This window comes from Pseudophryne corroboree, chromosome 3 (assembly GCF_028390025.1).
Source record: "Pseudophryne corroboree isolate aPseCor3 chromosome 3, aPseCor3.hap2, whole genome shotgun sequence".
NCBI lineage: Eukaryota > Metazoa > Chordata > Amphibia > Anura > Myobatrachidae > Pseudophryne > Pseudophryne corroboree.
The window spans coordinates 649,892,461-649,911,790 of NC_086446.1; the positions used below are offsets into that span (position 1 = coordinate 649,892,461).

At 40.5% G+C, this 19,330-nt stretch overlaps 1 long non-coding RNA gene across 1 annotated transcript; it reads left to right on the forward strand.

Annotated features, from left to right (window-relative positions):
• Positions 1-17,769: 17,769 nt before the first annotated feature.
• On the forward strand, positions 17,770-19,043 carry LOC135058120 (uncharacterized). Its single transcript, XR_010244619.1, has 3 exons — positions 17,770-18,325; positions 18,417-18,788; positions 18,872-19,043. It is a non-coding gene; the product is annotated as an uncharacterized LOC135058120 (long non-coding RNA).
• The last annotated feature ends 287 nt before the right edge of the window (positions 19,044-19,330 follow it).

Genomic DNA, 19,330 nt, shown 5'->3' on the forward strand with positions numbered 1-19,330 from the left:
CAAATGGAGAATGCGCTTCAACACAGACAAGTGTAAGGTAATGCACTGTGGTAGCAAGAACAAAAATAACACCTACATACTGAATGGGGTAAAATTAGGGGATACTGTACTGGAAAAAGACTTAGGTGTTCTCATAGATAACAAACTAAGCAGCAGTTCCCAAAGTAGGATGGTAGCAAAGAAGGCTAATAAGATACTAGCATGCATAAAACGGGGAATTGATGCAAGGGACGAGAGTATTATACTCCCATTATATAAATCACTAGTGAGGACACATCTTGAATACTGTGTACAATTCTGGGCACCGTACTACAAAAAGGATATCCTGGAGCTAGAAAAGGTTCAGAGGAGGGCGACCAAACTAATTAAGGGCATGGAGAGGATGGACTACAATGAAAGGCTTGAAAGACTAGGAATGTTTACATTGGAAAAGAGGAGACTAAGAGGGGATATGATCTACATCTACAAATATATAAGGGGACAATACACAGAGCTTGCGCGGGACCTGTTTTTGGCCAGATCAATACATAGGACTCGTGGACACTCGCTCAGGTTAGAAGAGATGAGATTCCGCACAATACGTCGTAAAGGCTTTTTCACGGTAAGTACAATACGTGTTTGGAATTCCCTACCTGAGGGAGTTGTAATGGCGGACTCTGTCAACACCTAAAAGAATGGGTTAGATAAATTCCTCATGGATAAGATATCCAGGGTTACGGTGCATAGTCACGCACTATAGTTACTATAAAAAGGGATAAAATGCAACGGCTATAATCAGCATCAGTCATAATTTTAGACAAATCATCGCGCATAGGAGACCACAAACAGGTTGAACTTGATGGACAATTGTCTTTTTTCAACCTCAGATACTATGTTATTATGTTACTATTACTCAAACCTGATTGTGGTACTTAAACCGGACGGTTCGGTAAGGCCGATAAGACATAAAAACATTGAACCCTACTTGAGGTAATTCAATTTCAAGATGGAGTCTCTGAGAGTGATGATCTGGTGGAGGGGGAATTCCTAGTATCCCTGGATATCAAGGATGCGTACCTTCAGATTCCAATCTGGCCACTTCACCAGGCTTATCTAAGATTTGAGCTGCTGGACTGTCACTATCAATTCCAGGCACTGCCATTTGGCTTCTCCACAGCACTGAGGGTGTTCCCCTAGGTCATAGCAGAGATGACGCTACTCCTCCGCAGACAGGGAGTGAACATAATTCCATATCTGGACAATCTGCTGCTAAAATCATCTTTCAGGGAGAGGCTGTTACAGAGTATTGCTCTCTGAACTCGCCTACTCCAGGATCTTGGGTGGATCCTGAACCTTCCCAAGTTTCATTTGGAGCAGACAGAAAGAAATCGGTGAGCCAATCAATGGTCTGGGATGTCCTGAAGCCAGCCCGGGTATCGGTTCGTCAGTGCATTTGCCTTCTGGGGAAGATGGTAGCCTCCTACGAGGCTTTATAATATGGAATATTCCATGCACGGTTCTTCTAACTGGCTCTCTTAGACAAATGGTTGGGATTACATCTTCACATGCACCAGCGGACACGCCTGTCACCGAAAACCAGAAATTCACTCCTCTGGTGGTTGCAAACTTCACACCTATCGAGGGCCGCAGGTTCGGGATTCAGAATTGGATTCTTCTAACCACGGATACAAGTCTCAGAGGTTGGGGAGCAGTCATCCAAGGGGAGGACTTCCAAGGAAAGTGGTCAAGTCAGGAAGCCCTCCATCCGGTAAACATTCTGAAACTAAGGGCCATATACAATAGACTTCTACAACCGGCACATCTTCTGAAAGATCAAGCCATTCAAGTTCAGTCGGGCAACGTCAGGGCGATGCCCTACATAAACAGGCAAGGCGGAACGAAGATCAGAGCTGCAATGTCAGAGGTAACGAGAATTCTCCTCTGGGCTGGCGCTGTCAGCAATCTTCATTCCAGGAGTGGACAACTGGGAAGCAGACTTCCTCAGCAGACGCGATCTCCATCCAGGTTATTGGGGCCTCTATCCAGAGGTATTCACAGAGGTAACAAGCTGATAGGGTGTACCTCAGATAGACATGATGGCCTCTCACCTCAACAAGAAGCTTTGGTGGTACTGTTCCAGTTAAAGAGACCCACAGGCAGTGGTGGTAGATGCTCTGGTAACTCCATGGGTGTCCCAGTCAGTGTATGTGTTCCCTCCACTTCCACTCATCCCAAGGATTCTCAAACTAATAAACAGAACAAGAGTTAAGGTGATCCTCTTTGCTTCAGACTGGCCAAGAAGGGCTTGTTACGTGGATCTTCTGGGATTACTGCTGGAGGATCGAGGCCTCTTTCTCTACGTGAGGACTTTCTTCAACAGGGGCCGTTCACTTATCAAGACTTACCGCGGATACGTTTGACGGCATGGAGGTTGAATGCTAGATCTTAGCTCAGAAAGGCATTCCAAAAAAAAGGTAATTCCTACAGGCTAGGAAGGGAGTAACGTCAAAATATTACCATCAGATTTGGTAAAGAGTATGTGTCTTGGTGTGACCCCAAGAAGTTTCCTACGGTGGAGTTTCATCTAGGACATTTTCTCCTCTTTATGCAAACAGGTGTGGATGTGTACCTATGCTTGGGCTTCATAAAAGTCCAGATTTTGGCCTTGTCCATTTTCTTCCAGAAACAATTGGCTGTCCTCCCTGAGGTTCAGACATTCTTGAAAGGAGTTCTGCACATCCAACCACCCTTTGTGCCTCCTACGGCACCTTGGGATCTTAATATGGTGTTGCAGTCCCTGAAATCGGATTGGTTTGAACCTTTGCAGGAGGTGGACGTAAAGTTTCTTACTTGGAAGGCTAAAAAAAGTAATGGGAAAGGACAGAACAGGACAAATGTCCCTATCTGTTTTTCTTCCGGCACTAATAACAATTGTTAATTGATTAATAGTGAAACAAAAGCAGCTGAGTAAGACAACTAACTAGGTTGCCAATAATAAAGAACTATTAAAAAAGAAGAAAAATACTCTGTGCTTCATGTACACTGTATCAAACTAGAGTGTGCAGTCTGTCATGTAGAATAATTGACTCAGTAGAACTTCAAAGATACATAAAAATCAATTTATATGCAATAATCTTTAAAAGTGACAAATTTTAACAAACAAGCAGCATATAGTTTGCAAAAAATAGCTATTATGTATTAACCATAATTGGTATAGCAAACAATATATTAAAACTAATTACTTGATTCTATTTGATAAATGAAATTGACACACACTGGCGTCCCAGTGATTATTAAAATGTCCCGCAAAGAATGATCACAGCCTTGTAGTAAAGAGCTTATAAAGATGATGGTGTATAATTACCCATGTGCTGGTTCCCACCAATTGAGCCTGCATACGGCTCTCCACAGCTCTAACCTATTACGGTCTGCTACACGCCAGGCGCTTCAGCCGGCTGCTCTCAGCTGTAGCACTGTCTCCGATCTCTGTGCTGTACCAATGACGTCCAGGACTCCGTCTGCCCTCACCGAGTGATTGCTGCTGGCCTCCGCTGCGAGGTCTAACACCCGTGACGAGGAGAGAGTCTTCTGGAGATCCATGTACAGGTTTACTAAAGATTACCATTTGCTCGGAACAGTGCCGTGCGTTAATTAAACGGCAGCCCTTGAAATAGCTTCTAACCAGCTTCAAAAAGTATATCTTACCCATATATGTGCACAGTTATAAAAACGGACCCTGTCTACATAATATCTCAGGAACCAGCACATGGGTAATTATACACCATCATCTTTATAAGCTCTTTACTACAAGGCTGTGATCATTCTTTGCGGGACATTTTAATAATCACTGGGACGCCAGTGTGTGTCAATTTCATTTATCAAATAGAATCAAGTAATTAGTTTTAATATATTGTTTGCTATACCAATTATGGTTAATACATAATAGCTATTTGTTGCAAACTATATGCTGCTTGTTTGTTAAAATTTGTCACTTTTAAAGATTATTGAATATAAATTGATTTTTATGTATCTTTGAAGTTCTACTGAGTCAATTATTCTACATGACAGACTGCACACTCTAGTTTGATACAGTGTACATGTAGCGCAGAGTATTTTTCTTCTTTTTTAATACTTGGAAGGCTGTCACAGGGGGATAGTCGCACATGAGCACTTACTTGATTTTCCATGAGGATAGAGCTGAGCTCAGAACACGTTAGCGATTTCTTCCAAAAGTTATGTCGGCTTTTCATATCAACCGACCTATTGTGGTGCCAATAGCTACTGACACCTCGATTACTCAAAATCCTTGGATGTTGTGAGGGCTTTGATAATATATATGAAGAGAACTTCTCATCACAGAAAGTCCTTTATGATCCCACAAGGTTGGGTGTCCTGCTTCTACGCAGACAATTCTCACTGGATCAGATTTTCTATCCAGCATGCTTATTCTACGGCAGGCTTGCCGTGTCCAAAATCTGTTAAGGCCCACTCTACTCGTAAAGTGGCTTCTACCTGGGTGGCTGCTCGGGGTGTCTCAGCTTTACAGCTTTGCCAAGCAGCTACTTGGTCAGGGTTGAACACGTTTGCTAAGTTCTACAAGTTCGATACTTTGGCCCCTGAGGATATAAAGTTTGGTCAATCTGTTCTGCAGGAACCTCAGCACTCTCCCACCCGGTTTGGGAGCTTTGGTACATCCCCATGGTACTAAATGGAACTCCAGCATCCTCTAGGATGTAAGAGAAAATAGGATTTTAATTACCTACTGGTAAATCCTTTTCTCGTAGTCCATAGAGGATGCTGGGTGGCCGCCTAGTACTTCGTTTTCCTGCATTCTTTCTTGGTTAAGTATTGGTTCAGCTGTTGCTGTTCCTATTTCATGCTGATTGGCAGGGTTTCCTCTAGTTCCTGCTGGTTAGTTACATGCTGGTTAACATGGTTTCTTCATGTTTTTATGCGGGTTAGCATGATTTCTTCATGTTGCATGCTGGTTGGCATGGTTTCTCCATGTTGTGCTGGTCAGCATGGTTTTTCAGTTTGGTGTGAGCTGGTGTGATTCTCACCACTATCTGTGTATTTCCTTCTCTCGAAGTATGTCCGTCTCCTCGGGCACAGTTTCTAGACTGAGTCTGGTAGGAGGGGCATAGAGGGAGGGGCCAGCCCACACTATTAAACTCTTAAAGTGCCCATTGCTCCCAAGGGACCCATCTATACCTCATGCTACTAAATGGAACCCCAGCATCCTCTACGAACTATGAGAAAAGGATTTACAGGTAGGTAATTAAAATCTTATTTATACACTTTCTGTCAGGACCTAAATCCCACTTGTCAAAGTTTGCACATAATAATGTCATCGGGTCACTGCAGAGGTGTAAATGGAAGATAAAGTTAATAAAGTGCATAACTTTGCCTAAAAACTTACAAATCTTGGGGCATGCCCAAAAATGATGAAGAAAAGTGGCCTTCAGGTGCCTATATGTCAAGCAATCACCCGACTCCTCTTGTATCATAAAACTCCTACGGGATTGAGAAATGTAAATTCTATTGATAATTTTAATGTGGATCTCTTATAACCAGGAACAACGTAAACTGTTTTGTGTATTTTATTGCTTAACATTACCTCTTGTTTCAAACACCTTAATACTAAACTGATTGAGCAACTTCCATTTTATATCTAAAATTGTACCACACTGACTCTTGCAAGTCTGTGCATTCAGAACTGAAACCTTGTGTTGGTGATAACCGTGCATGTGCATTGTATTGGCGGTGTGCTTTTATTTCTTTATCCAAATAAATCTTTTGGTCTTTGAAACTTCAAATAAACTGATCAGACTTTCTAATGGATCCAAGCTCATTATCATCAGGACCTACTGCTCATGTGCAGGCACCAGGGTTCCTGCACAACACATTTCATTTTAAACATCCCCCCGACACACACACTCCAAGCCCACTGTTTCTTGATCAGGGAAAAAGCACAGACCTTTTTTACTGCTATTGCATTGTGGCTACTTCCTTTACCTTATAACGGCAATTGTGAATAGCATGTCTATTGACTGCCTTACCGATTTTGGCAATGTGTAGGCATATTACTTTCCAATAGCCTGTATCATTATAAAGCAGTGAAACTTCAGTATGATGTATAATTGATACATTTTGAGATTAGAATGTGATACTCATACAAATATTTGTTACAGAACTATTATTGGACAACATTCATACTTCCTAACACTACCGATGAACAAATGGGTCCACACTCACTGGGTTCTGTTCTCTATCAGTCCCACTACCTCCTGCTGTGATAAGGTGATATAGATATCTTTTTTTTTAAAGTGCCATTGAAATATTCGTTTTTCAATATCACAGTTATTCCTCATTTTTATTATTATTATTATTATTATTATTATTATACTTTATATGATGTCACAAAGATTCTGCAGCACCTTACAATGTACATGAGCAAAACAAGAAAACAGTTACTTACAGTACAAAATAATACAGGATAAGCGCATGGTTTATAAATATTTCTGCATCAGCAATCATAGCAACCATGGTTTAGGTGCTGTTGTAGGGAGAATGGAGTAGATAATAGTAAAAGTAAGGGAAGGAGACGCATATAAGAGAAAAAGGCTCTGCTTGTAAGAGCTTATTTTCTAAAGGGAAGGGCAGATGGACAGTGAGGAAGGAGCAAGGAGCAGTGGGTTATAATGAGACCTAGGATGCAATGAGGAAGAAGTAGGTCTTGAAATCCCATTTGAAGTTTGGTAGAGAGTCTGTTAGGGAGAGAATTCCTGTAGTAGTGAGCAGTATGGGCAAAATCTTGGAGGCGGGAGTGGGCAGGAGAGGCAACATGCATTAGTGGAGCAAAGTGGGCGGGTGGGAGTGTAAATGAAGATTAGGTCAGATATGTGATTAGAAAAGGATTGGGTGAGTGCTTTATAGGTGAGTGTGAGAAGCTTGAATAGGGTCCTGAAGTGGAAGGTGAGCCAACATAGGACTTGTAGAAGACAGAATGCAGACATACTGTAGTACATTTTGAGAGGAAGATGAGTCAGGCAGCAGTATTAAGGACACATTTGAGTGGAGAGAAGTGGAGGTCTGGGAGGCCAGATACCTGTATGAGGAGGTTGCAGTAGTCCAAACCTGAGATGACCAGTGAGTGGATGAGGGTCTTAGTTGCCTTTGTGATGAGAAAGGGTCTTAACTTAGAAATATATCTGAGATGGAAAAGGCAGGACTGTGATATGTACTGAATATGTGGTTTGAAGGAGAGGGAGAAGTCAAGAATAACTCCAATACAGCGCACTTGGGAGTTAGAGGAGATAGTTGAGCAGTCAATAGAAAATTAAATTGTGGGAGGTGAGGTTAGGCGGGAGGGTGGGAAAATTATTAGCTCAGTCTTAGACATGTTAATTTTAAGAAAGCGCTGGTCCATCCAGGAAAGAATAGTAGAGACAGTTGGAAATATTAGTGGGGAGATGGGGGAAAAGGTTAGAGGAGGAAAAGTAGATCTGAGTATCATTAGTATAGAAATTATATTGAAGATCAAATGAGTTTGCCTAGAGAGGAGGCCAAAAGAGATGATGAGCTTACCTAGAGTGGATGTATAGATGGAGAATAGAAGAATTCCCAGAACAGAATCTTGAGACACCTAATGCTAGTGGAGTCATAAGAGTAGACTGAGAAACAATGGTCAGTTAGGTAGGAGACCAGCCATCAGTGGGCAGTATCATGTAGACCAAGGAAGCAAAGAATTTGCAGGAGGAGTGGGTGGTCCACAGTGTCAAAAACAGCACATAGGTTGAGAAGAATAAGCAGAGAGCAGTGGTCTTTGGATTTAGCAGCAAGGAGGTCATTGCTGACTTTTGTGAGGTCGGTTTCAGGGGAGTGGAGAGGACAGAAACCAGACTGAAGCGTGTCAACAAAGAGAGAAGACAGTGAGAAAGTGTGGCCAGGCAGACTGTTGGAGGGAAAGGAGGGGCGAGACCCCTGGACCTGGTAAATTATTTTCCAATATACTAGAATAATATATGGGTGTTGAGTAGGTTAACCTCTTCACCACTAAGGGTTTTCTCAGCATTGCGCTGAGCTATTTTGACACTTGTCAGACTGGTCACATTTCATTATCAATACCAATAATACAATCATGTAGTGGTTACACAAATTGTACCTCGTTTTATCCAGAAAATTTTAAGAAAATACAATTTATTTGTTTATATCTTTTCATGCGACAAAGACACTGTACCAAAATGGCCAAAAAATATTTTCTTTTGTTTTGTTTTATTTGAAATTGCAATAATGTGATTTAACATTTAATGTGTGTATTTTTTTTATTTTCCAATCACCACCAAGCACTTGGGCCTGTACCCATCTTCCAGCCGTAGAGGTGGGGGTGCTATCAGTGGCAGCTTTGATGTCCTGCAGGCGGTAGGGGGTGTACTATCTTTCGATCAGCATGTAGGACCTGGGGCTAATACACATCTTTCAGCAGTAGTGGTGTGGGATGCTATCAGTGGCAGCTTTGATGTCCCGCAGGCAGTATGGGTGTTCTATCTTCTGCTCAGCATGTAGGACCTGGAACAGTCATTTCTGCTAAATACTGCACAGATGATGAGTGATGGGGTGGGAGGGAGAACACTAAACTGTAGAAGGGGTTATGGGGCTGAATGAAAGGGCCCCAGTACATGACTTCCAGTGTGGTAGGGGGTGTTTAATATGCAGGAGAGGGATGGATAGTGGAGTGGGCTTAATATTCATAATTTTCTGGTGGGAGGGCAGCTTGCTTGACTGCAGATTTCTCCAGTTCCCGGAAATATATTTCTTAGCTTTAAATGTGATAAAAACCTAGAGAGTTCCACCTTTAATGAGGTACTGGGGACTTGGGGATCAGAGTTCAGGAGCCAGAGCAATCCACCAACAAATATATAAAACCCGCATGCCATGTGTGTGGAGCTGGAGCACGGACCAGCTGCTGGAATGCTGATATCTCTGGCTCTCGGCATAGTAGAGGCAATCTGCCAGTGTTCATGAAAGGCGAGAGTCCCAGCCTTTGGCATATACTCTCAGAAAAACTCAGACACAACCCAAGATATCTGGCTGGGAATAGCAATTAACAGGCTTAGATGGGGACCACTGCTTTGAAGTCGAATATCTCTGGTTCCTCATGGCCGGTTTTAAAATTCTGGTACCCCTGGGAAAAGGGGACCCTCAGCTATCAGCCCATTGCCCTTATATTCCTGGGGCCCTTAGTCAAGTGCCCATTGAGCCCATATGAAAAGACAGCCCTTCCCATGTCTTGATTTCGTAATGATTTCTGCAGTTTAGGGATTATTCTCTGGTGACAGGGGTGACTGTTGTACAGCCCTGGCATGTAATAGTGCATGAACAGAAAGGGGTCATAGTCACGGCTCACTGGTTCATGTTGTGAATCATGGTGGCTTGGCCTCACAGCATGCATTTATCTCTCTATAACAGGTGACCGAGCACAGAGCTAGGAGAAGAAGCTGCTCGGCCAGCCCCTGTCTATGAGAGCCTGGCAGCCGAGCAGAGTGTCAGGAGGCTGAGCTGCTCAGCCAGCCAGTTGTCTCTCTGTGGCCTGACCTGCCCATGAGCCCATCAGCCCTTCTGGCATTTGCAGTCTGTGCCTGTCTGGTGATCATATATGATCAGAGAATCACGTTTTAGGGGGAATATAATTTTAAATAAGGAAAGTCCCTCTTTCAAATGTACTTTTGTGTCTGCCAAGATTGGGTAGGTAAGGACAGGGCAGTAGAGAGCCTGGCTGGGCCCAGGTACTTTTCAGGGGGTTTGACCTAATCACATGCACACAGTACAGAAAAAATAGTAGAAAAAATAACTCCGCCATAGCCACACTGCAGCCCATCACATGTGCTGGGCTGAGAAGAGCTGCCACTTCCCCCCAACCCCCCACTGTGTAGGGTACTAACAATGCTTACCTTCATCCCTTGGATTTTTGCAAATGTCTGTAGTGTGATAGCTGGCAGGTTGTGTGGTATAATCACAGTATCATGGAAAGTTATACTCCCTACCTTGCTTTCTTTGTCAGTAACTAGCATTGGGCATATTTTGGGGGAATTTTAAGTAAGTTCTCCCACCAGAGAACTCCTGCTGCATTCAGGATGAGTGATGAGTGGGGCTCTTTCTGTGAGCACTTCAGTGGGTTAACAAAATAAATTTTATTGAGAAATTTAAGTAAATAAAGCCTAAATGACTGGACTTAATTTGTACTGAATTTTAAAGCATTTACTGTTTATTCTCAATTTTTTTTAAACATGTTGTTATGCTGATATGATGAAATGATATTAGGGAAGTGATCAGTAAAACACATACTTTCTGGTAAGTTTTCACAATTTTCATTTGCATCTACTTTATGAATGGTAATGTTACTGTCGCTAATGTCTATGGGAAACTCATCTATAATTCTATATACTACAGGGAAGCTTTCAGTTCCTCTAATACACTGATAAAGCAAGTACAAGGTACAAAATTTTGTTTGTGCTTTTAACCATCCTTTAATGCTCACATATACTGTATGAAACATTGTCTAAGAAACATTGGGGCTGAAGGGCAGGGCAATCATGAAAAATTATTGCAGGCAAAATTATGTAGTTTCTGGTTTATAACTTGTTTTTATTTAATATTATTGTGTAGAAGTATTTTAGTTTGACGTTTTTAATTTGATGTATGTATTGAGGTGTTATAGTTATTCTGAAATTATGTAATTGCTCATAAATGGTCAATTCGTTATGATGATGATATAGATAAATGGATGGATGGATTTGAACATATCTTTTTGGTTGTTATAAGAAACTGATTGAACCAACTTCACTGACTATATAGTATCAGTGTGAACAATATGACCATATTACTTTAATAAAGCGCTAAAACGTGTAAAGCTACTGACGTTCTGAACTTCAGTATTAGTTGCTGTATATACAGTACCATGATGCTTAAAGTAATGCTCTTATTAGGCTGCAAGATGGAACTACTATCTCCATCAATGTGAGATGCCCGGTGACCAGTCTGAGACATAGTAAGCCTGGATATGAGTGTTTCATAACAATATCACAATATATGCTTAATAATCAACATAAATCACATACAGTATACTGTGACCTTTGGAAATAATCAAAAATAAGCTCTCCTTATTTAAAGATAATAATGTAGCAGTGTTAAAGACATTTTTCATTTATTCTGACCTTTCTTGTAAGACTTAGTACATTCCATCTGGCACGTATGTTTTTATGTTCTCTTAATAGAGACACATTCAATTCCAACTGCAGTTGAGAACTGTTGATTTAAGGCTGAACAGTTGCAGAATCTAGAGCCATGTTTCAGAGAGATATGTCATCGGAATAGTTTCCATTATACATCCCTGCGATGACACTTCCCAATATTTCAAACAATTAAATAAAAAACTGCTCTGATATTTACCATAGAAAATACATACAATCATGTCTTAACCTGTGGCTAATTCTCTCTGTAGACTGCTCCCTTAAAGCAGCATTTCAAAGCAAGGTATAATTTCAAAAGACCTTTAGTCAACCAGGACTTCATAGCAAACGATATCATAAGGCAACATTTTTTCAAAGCCAATATAGCGGTGGCTTTTAGAATAGAAAGGTACTTCAGTGTCTTTACTACATTATATTTTTCACTGAGAATCAACAAAGGATACAGAAGATGAATGTGACAATGTATCCCCCATTGATTTTAATCAAAATACAACTTTGATAAAGCAAAGAAAAACGGTAGTCTAATTAATCAAAAGTTGCCACAGAACACTAGCTCTGCAGCCCTATGCAATTTTTAATACAGACACACAAGCTTTTCAATATCCCAAGACTATCTTGAGAATCAGTTGATTGATGTTTGAAAGCTTTAGTTTTTTAAATATGTCTGTTTGAGACTGTTTTATAATAATCGAATCAGGCTCTTTGTAGATTAGAGAATTGTGTCTTAAGTAATGTAGCCTATTGAAACATCATAAAGTAAGTCCCCAACTGTTTTTCCTTTGAATATTTGAAGATTACTTTATTGCATTTTTGTTGCCAATGATCTGTGTGTGAACTGTCTAGCTCAGCTGAGTTTAATAATTGGTTCTCATAAATATTCATATATCACATTCAATATTTTGTTACAGGTTCTTTGTTGAATATTTGCTGTGGATGGCTGTTTTTATTTCACTTTGTTCTTTCAGTATCAAATGCCCCTAATGATTATCTTATTATTAATGTATAGTCTCATAAGTGCTTTATTTTTCTGACAGTTTTGTAGTGCTTCACCTGCTGCTGTCATAAAGAAACCACCAAATATTAAAGTGTACCAGCATTGGCGCTTCTATAATGGGTGCAATGTGTGCAGTGCACACGGGCCCCTGGGGGGGGGGGGCACACCGCACACACTGCACCCATTTTAATACTTACCATTCCGGAGTCCAGCGCCGGGCACTGCGGTCGTTGTGGAAATCGCCATTAAAATGGCGTCGGCACATGCGCAGTAACAAAATTGGTCTCCGGGTCATGGCGGGCGCCATGTTTCCGGAGGCCTGCGCATGTGCAGTAGACTCCGGCACATTGCCGGAGTCTACAGCACTGCCCAGAGGAGGAGGCCCACCCGGAGGTGCACACGGGCCCCCTTCTCTGTAGAAACTCCCCTGTGTACCAGTTACCTGCAGACAGCCGACCATACACTTCAGTGGCAATATCATATGAGATCTGTTGATTTGGGGCCTCTCTCTCTCTCTCTCTCTCTCTCTCTCTCTCTCTGTATATACATAACCAATTATAAAATTACACAGCTTAAAACCAGCTTAGAATATATTGTGTTAACTGTCAGATGCACTGCTATAATATACAGAATCACTGTGACTGGATGGGCTTAGACCAGGGGTGACTCCAGAAGTGGGGCTGCAGCTCAGTTCAAAATTCAAATAGGGGAGCCACACCAACTGCTAGTGAGTTTGAAATGGAAGTTGGTGGCAGTTGATGTTGCTCCCCTGTTTGAAATTTAAACTGCCAACTGGTACATGGAATCACTATTCCTGAGCTACCCGATGATAATCCTAATAAATAGGCTCCACAAATGTGCAGCACATTAGATGGAATGGTATGATCATTCATCAAAGGATGCATTGTGGTACACATTACACGATGGTCATGCAGAGTGGCTGCAGGTACCAAGATTTCATGACAAATCGTGTACTGTAGTGTGTACCCAACATTACTCTTTCCCAGCATGTAGGGTATATTTATAAGCAACACTGTAACAATTATAGGTAAGAAAGAACATCTTCAAGGATGCAGTTAAAATACAAAGTACAGGTCTTGCTACATGAAAATTGTCACATAGAACTTTCACACATGAAAATCCTAACAAGCTTTTAAACATTTCTTAACCTTCGCAATATAGCATTCAGCTTCCACTGCGACCCAGTAATAAAATATTACAAAGAACAGATATATTTTGCAGTAAAAACACTTAAAGCAAAAAATAAAAAATACAAATTTAATATTTGTAATAAAACTGCATAAATGTGTCACTTTTAATCCTTGGTTTGAGAAATACAGTATAAGTTCCCATAAATTAAGGAAAAATTATATTCATTAAACTTTTTATTTATACAGCTTGGTTGAAGACCCTGTGGTCTCATGAATTGTTATTGAGCACAATCCTCACTTTCAGGATAATTTCTACCTTGGGTAGTACCGGTATTACTCTGCACTATCATTTTTGAATCTCGTTTCTTCTTGAATCCTGCCTTCAAATTCTTTAAAGAGCATGATGTGGTCTTTATCACTACACATACAGTATGTGGAAAAAAATTATTGCTGTAATAAACACAACCCTTTCTGATGTGGCCATCAAGCTATTAAACCCATCTCCAATGTCCTTTGAAACAGTTATTAAGATCTAACCAAATGAAGATTTCCATGAGTCCATGTTGTAAATACTGTTGCATGTAACTGTAATCCTCTTTTAATTCATGCATCTCCTGCTGCATATCTGCATCAATTAGCTCTTCATCATTTACCATATGATATATATATAACATTTATTCATTCAATGGTTAATACTGTTTAGAATGCTTCATATTGTACTGTGTACATGATATAGTCAGTTCGATAAAGTAGGTTTCTAAACAGTGTTTATTGATTGATTGCACTATCACGTGTTCCAACCTCAAATCTACTTCTTTGTTTGAACGTTGCCAAGCATTCTGGATCACATGACAGTTATTTCATTCTGATGTCCAGAGTGGCAGTGACACACATGCTTTCTCTAGATTTGATGAGACTTCTGTATCACATGACACGGCTGTCGAATGAGATTTATACGATACATCAAGCTGAGAAATGCACCATAGTAAAAAGTCCTGCCCATTAAGACATCAGAGTCATGTGATGTCAATGGACCATTCAGTGGGAAGACGTCCAAGTCATGTGATATTAATGGACCATTTAGTAACGAGATTGCTCTGAACAAATAATGTATTATTTGAGATAAATAAGTGGTATTTTTCAATCTTGTGATTGGGATAACCCGTTACAAATAACCAATAACTCTTTTGCTTCCAGTGTTAATTTTAGATAAGATTACCACTATTAGCGATAAGCTTTGCTTCCTTAATAAACAGATTTGATTTTTATGTGATTATTTACAATATTTATGGTGATTACACGTTAACTGGTGATGGGTGTTAATCAGGAAACATAATGGTTTTCCATATGAAAAGGACCCTTTGGACTATGTAAGACTCCGTTGATAAAGCTGCATAATAGCAGTGAAATGCGTTAGTGATTGAAAATAGTCAGTGGCATTGATATAAGGAGCTCCTATTTTACTATCTGGAAATAGTACATTCTGGGACCATCAGCATACCAACTGTGGGACAAGTATACCATTCCTTCTACATTGGCGTTCATAAGAACCTCAGTTTTCTTACTAAAGTTTCAGAGCACCTAGGTCTTGGCAGACTGTTGAAAATGTCATCACCAAGTAACACCCAAAAGCATGCAGAACTCCTAGGTGTTGTTAGACTTGTAGAAATATAAGGATAAGTAACAATTTGTAAGATTTATATGACACTTGGTTTCTGTAGCTAATCCCACTGGGATTAGTTTATGATGTACTCAGAAAAGTATTGTAAGCAATCACACAATCTTTCATACTAATTTATATTATGTATAAAAGACTGCATATAATCAGCTTGTGTACCTGACCAATCCATTTGCAAGCTATCTGTGTATGAGGGTGCAGGTATTTTACGTAACACACTCAAGGGGAGAGTTGTATCGGTGCTTGCAGAAAAGAGGTGGGTGAGAGAGATAATGTACCAACCAATAAACTGCTTTCATTTTTGTAAATATAGGAGTAGACCAGTGGGGAAGTTGCCCATAGCAACCAGTCAGCTTTGACATAGTTACCAAATATATTCTATACAATGATAGGTAGAACCTGATTGGTAGCTATGGGCAACTGCTGTCATTTTTTTAAATATAGAAGTAGACCAGTGGAGAAGTTGCCCATAGCAACCAGTCAGCTTTGACATAGTTACCAAATATATTCTATACAATGATAGGTAGAACCTGATTGGTAGCTATGGGCAATTTTTTATTTTTACCAATTTTGTTTTTCCATTACATCAAACAGACAAAATAAAAAGGAATTAGGAAAAGAAAAGGGTAAATGCATTTTACATAAATACACACACAGGTATGGTCTCAGAATAAGCTTACAAAGGTTTCAGGTGACATAAAACATAGATATAAATAGTATCATATACAAATAAAGTTTGTTATTGAGAGTGTTCATGGTCTTCATAGTACAAAATAATAAATAATACAAATCCTCACCATGGATTGCAATTGCAAATAATTGCACAATTCACTGATGTTAGCACAGTGTGCTGTGCACGTGTGATCTAACATGCCAACAGTGAACGCAAAAAAGTACAATACGTAAAAGTCGGAAACAACATCAGCGCAAAAGTGGGCGGAGGAGGCAACCGAAGGCAGCCTGCAGAGGAGACAACCAGAGTTGCTGGCGAGGTTGTGGGTGTCCATATGCAGGTGTAAATACTTTTCTGCATACTTTCAGATATTGTATAATGTATGAATGTTTTGTGTTAAGAGTGTATTTGGAGCTGCCATTTTTTATGTTGTTTGCTGGTTAGATTAGTTGTTGTTATAGGCTTGATTGTTCAGGTGCCATTATGTGTGGGATATGTGGGCAAATGTAGTACTTAGAAGTAAATTAAGGCAGGGCTTTAGCCAGCTATGACAGGATGCATAACATTGTAATAATTGTTTTATGTGATAAATGTTAAAATGTAAATGCTATTTTGAAATAAATAAATTCTATATTTCATACTGTGTTGTCTAATAACATCATACAATGTAATAACTGCTTTTCCCCTGATACATAGGGATCACACCTATATTTTGAGGCTAACCATTTATTCCAAATTAGACGGAACTTCTTTGCGTTTGTATCTATATACTGTATGCAAATTTTTTATGTTCTACATTTTCATTCACCAATTTTAGCCATGACGTGGGAACTGGGGTATCGGTAGTGAGCCAGGAACGGACTAAAGATACTTTTGCTAAAGCACAGATGTTAACAGCATATTGCCAAGAGTGTATATCCAATACATCATCTGCTATCATGCCCAGCGTGCATGCAATGGGTGTTAATATAGCCCGTGGGATTCCAGTGGAAGTGACATAATTAAGTATTTTGCCCCCCCCAAAACCCCTAATTTGTATGCAATCCCACAATAAATGGCAAAAATGTGCTATGTCCCCACTGCATTTAGGACACTTTGAGTTAGTTCTATCTCCAAATTTACATAGTTTCTTCGGGGTGAAAAATAAACACTTTATAAAAAGAACAATTGTATCTGTTGGTAGCGGATTGAAGCAGTGGACATACATAGGGGTATATGCAATTGCGGTCGAATTCCAGAAATTGTCGAATTCCGGGACTTTTTCGCCAAAAAAAAAAAATCGACAATGCAATACAGTACTTATTCGACAAAAACCGGACATTCAAAATTCGACTTTTGGAAATTCGACTTTTATCAAATTCGACTTTTCTGCAATGGTACAAATGCTGCAATTCGACAAAAGCATATTCAATTCAAGTTTGGAAATTCGACAACAGTGCTTTTCGACAGCAAATTCGACAATTTCAGTCCGCCTCAGTTGCCTGGCGGGATCTAATAAAAAAATTTTAGTACATGATTTTTTTTAATATTTGAGGATTGCTAATAGCATATCTATTTATATTTGAAAGGATTATCTACTTGGTTTGTCTTTATTTGCTTCACAAGTATTATTTAATTGATTTTTAAAAATATTTTTTTTTCTTCACTCTGTGGTGAGGGAAATTTACCCATGATTCCACAGTTTTACCCAGGATACACTTCTGCAAAGCCCCTCCTATCTCCTCACTCTCTGGTTTGAGACTACAGGGAGAAAGAGCCATTAGTCAGCTCTCTTGTGGAATCGTTTTTTTTAGGAAAATTCCTGCGTTTTAAAATACATTCCTATTTTTGTACTGACTACAATGATGGAGCCTTTCTCTGACCAGATTGTGATGTTCATGCTGGCTGCAAGCATGGAGGAAGAAAGTGCTGCTGAACATCAGGATCCAGTTCAGGGAATGTCTGCATTGGGTGAGCCAGTATTGCGGGTTTCATTTCCACGTCCACGCCAGTATCGCACTAGGCGTGAACTTGAGGATCTCTGCGAGTTCGAGGTGATACAAAATTATCGCTTATCGACTCGCGACATATATTCGCTGTACGCTCTGTTGGAGGCCGACCTGGAACCTCGGGCACGGACAAATCGTGCAGTCAGCGGTTTCCAGAAACTGCTGGCGACGTTACATTTTTTGGCGTCAGGCACATTCCAGCCTACACTGTCTCAAACATGCGGTTTTTCACAGTCGACACTGTCGCGCTGTATAACCCAGGTCATTAGGGCTTTCCGCAAATTGACGATCCAGTACATCACATTTCCAGAGACGGACAGCGAATGTCGTGAGATCAAATTAGGCTTTTTCAACAAATACAAATTTCCCAATGTGCTGGGCGCGATTGACTGTACCCACGTGCAGATCAGACCGCCACGGAATTCGGAGGAATGTTTTCGGAACCGAAAACATTTCCATTCCCTGAATGTACAGGCGGTCTGTGATGTCAACATGAGATTTTTGAACATTTTTGTGGGATTTCCTGGATCATCTCACGACTCCTTCATCCTAAGCCAGTCATCGCTGTTTGACAAGTTCGAAACAGGAAACATGCCTGGTGGCTGGCTGTTAGGTATGTATTTTTTTTTTTATTATTTTATTAATTTTTTTTTTTTTTTTTTTTTTTTACAAGTACCTAACATTTTTATTTTTATTTTCTATAGGCGATGCGGGTTATCCAAACAAACCGTGGCTCTTGACCCCATTGTCTAATCCTGTTGGTAGAGCAGAAAAACGTTACCAAGAGACACACATTGCATCGAGGCAAATAATTGAGCGTGCTTTCGGTGTACTTAAAAGCCGGTTTCGATGTTTAGACACTTCCGGCGGTGCTCTTTTGTACTCACCGGCGAAGGTTTGCGGCATGGTAAATGCATGTTGTATTTTACACAACATATGTGTCGCAAACCGTTTGCCGGTGACTCTTCGTCGCAGTGCTTTCCGACGCGGGAACCGGTCTTCTGCTCTACCGGTGGGTATGGACGAAGGAGATGATTCCCGGCGGACATTGATCCAAAAAATTTTTTCAGTTGCCTGTGAGTATACTTATAACATTTGTATTATCGTGTAAACTGACATTGTAATATTTAAAAAAAAACTCTTTATTTATGTATTTCAGAGTTTTACATCCTGTTGATGTACATCCCCAGGCCATGTTTGTACAGTTCGTTCCTCCCTGTTTTATCCTGTTGTTGGGTTACCGCAAATATTTGACCCTTTTATCCAACTCTACCATGGGCGACCTACTTGTGATGTGGACCTGACCCTCCGCCATGTAGCAGACAACCCCCTCAGGTGAGATGTATTGACCAAAACTCCCTTGTCCCAAATCACCCCGGCATGTCCAAAGTGCAGCCCTCCGGCATTTGCAAGATTGCACATCCAAACATTCCCTGATACACCAATGCTTGTCAGGGAATGTTTGGATGTGTAGTGACGCAAGTGCCGGAGGGTTGCATTTGGGCCCACTGTACCTCTTTTCTTCAGTCCCAGGGTGACACTATTACCCATATCTGGAAGCTCATACTGCTCTCTTCCACAGGTCTGGCGGTGTATCCTTCCCAAGTGGCGTGGATGT